Here is a 2,435-nt window from a genome sequence, read left to right on the forward strand (position 1 = left end):
GTAGCTTGCTTACGAACCACATGGCTTGGCTCCGGGTTCAGTCCCACTGCGTGGCACTTTGGGCAAGTGTTTTCTATTATAGCCCCGGGCTGACCATTGTCTTGTGAGTGAATTCGGTGGATGGAAGCCCGTCGTATATATGTATTTTTGTGTTTGTATCTCCACCACACAGCCTGGCGACCCTTTTTTTTTTTTTTTTTTTTTTTTTTTTGCACTTTGACGTCCCCGCAATTTTATCGATTTGGCAAAAGAGAGATCGATAGAATAAGCGATAGACTTTAAAAAGTTAGTATCGGGTCGATTTGTTCGTCTTAACCATTCAAGGTGGTGGCTCTGCATGGCCGCAATCCAATGACTGAATCGGGTGGTTGAATTTTCCACAAACATGGAATAACATAATCCTCGGGAAGAACTGATTTACCTTTGCATTGCAGGTATAATCCATCCGACGGACTTGATCCAAGTTTCCGTCCACCAAAGCTTCTTTCACAAGGTTTGGGTCGACCTGAGACAGTAGTAAATGACACATGCTCAAGATGTCACTCAGGAGTATCGAAACCAGTACTTTCTGATTATGAAGCAACTTTCTTAATCATTCGACCATTTTATGTCTGGTTGTTGGCCATACTAGTAAGTCAACCGCCAAAATGAAGTTTCGTGGCCGAGTGGTTAAGGCGATGGACTAGAAATCCAGTGGGGTCTCCCCGCATAGGTTCGAATCCTATCGGCGACGGTTAGGTATTTTGCTTTTTTGTTGTGGTGCACCTGAGCACTGTATACAATAATTTCATTCAGCTGAATCCATAGTGAAGATTGCCCCGCCGCCGACCTCCTTTAACCAGGAGGGCAAGGCAATTTTTCTTTGTCTAGTGGCTGTAGAGAAAGAGGTGGTATGGTGGACCCGTTTGAAAGGACTAAAGTCAGACACTTTCCTCTTTGGCCAAGGCCTCATCGACTTTTTCAAGCTTCACTTGAAAAGGAAGATGAGAGTAGAGAGGGAAGTGACGTCTGGTAGCAAATTCATTGAAAGGTGGGTGAATGTCAGAAGAATGGCCTGTATGAACGGACCAATTCTGAGGATACACCTGTAAAAAAAAGGTAATATAAAAGCAGAAAGGGGCTCTCTACCCCCCCACCTTTTGACCAGGCTCCCGTGGCTTTTATGGGTTTTTCCACGAGTAACCTTTCGAAGCGCCCCCCCCCCTATTGGGAGTTTTACTTTGTTATATATTTTCGTTGTTATCTTGCATTTTTACACGGACTTTACAAACGGACAAAACCCTTTTTGTAACTTTGGTCCTGTATTTTGTCCCTACATGTTTTATTTGATTTTTGTTAGCCCTTGTGGCCAATAAACGAATTAATTATTATTATTATTATTATTATTATTATTATTAAACAAAAAAGGCGGGATTGGGATGGGTTTCGAAAGTGCTAGTGATTGTCTTCTATGTCAGTAAAAATTTAGTAAAGTCCGTATCCGCTTTCCTCCACAGCATACGAACTTAACCTAAATTTACGAATATCTCTAGTACAGTGGTTTTTCAACCAGGGTTCCACGGAACCTTAGGGTTCCGCCAGTACAGTCCAGGGGTTCCGCAAGAAGTTACAAAACTGCTAAAATCGGCAGTAATTTTTAATTCTCCTGTGCAGATATGTGTGCATAAGACTATTAAATTATTGCACAGGGGTTCCCCGAGCTAGTGGAATGTTTCCTTGGGGTTCCGCTCCAGCAAAAAGTTTGAAAAGCACTGCTCTAGTAAATAAGGTCGAATTACAAATATGTAGCACTTACTAAATGTCGTTTAATGGGAAACTGTTTTATTTCCTATTGTTGTGCTCATTCACTCTACTGAGATTAATTATGCTTCTGATCTACTTAAGAGATACTTTTGATAAGGAAAGACTGAACAGTTGTCTATCTTAATCCACTAGAGTGATGAAGTCGTTATTGTTGTTGTTGTTGTTTAGCTCGAAGTCAGCTCTGATTGAAAAGTCATTAATCATTAAATCATCTTTGTTTTATTTTTCCTCCACACATGGCACGCGCAGGAATGGCCGTGTGGTTAAAAAGTTCGGATCTTTTCGGTTTGAACGGCAGTTTTTAACATAATTTCTAGGTAACTAAAAAATTTTAAACTTCGTATACTGGTAGAATGTGTTTATAAAACATCTTTTTCTCTTGGCTTTATTGACAAAATTCTATAGTTTGTAAGATATTTGTTATTGTTTTTTTCTTCAATTTCTGCAATTTCAACCAATCACTGACGTCCATTGGGGTAAAAAAACAAAAACATTCTGTGCCGTATGAATATATCCCTCGTTTAAGAAACAGATTGGGTTTATTTACATTTGTGAAGAAAAAAAGATACCCTTCCCCCCACTCCTAACCCTAACCCTAAAACAGATTGAAATGCAATAGATCGATACTAGGG

At 40.0% G+C, this 2,435-nt stretch overlaps 1 non-coding gene across 1 annotated transcript; it reads left to right on the top strand.

The window, feature by feature from the left end:
* Positions 1-652: 652 nt before the first annotated feature.
* Positions 653-733, top strand: Trnas-aga. Its single transcript has one exon. It is a non-coding gene; the product is annotated as a tRNA-Ser (tRNA).
* Positions 734-2,435: the final 1,702 nt, after the last annotated feature.

The sequence above is a fragment of the Octopus sinensis genome, linkage group LG14 (genome assembly GCF_006345805.1).
Source record: "Octopus sinensis linkage group LG14, ASM634580v1, whole genome shotgun sequence".
Classification (NCBI taxonomy): domain Eukaryota; kingdom Metazoa; phylum Mollusca; class Cephalopoda; order Octopoda; family Octopodidae; genus Octopus; species Octopus sinensis.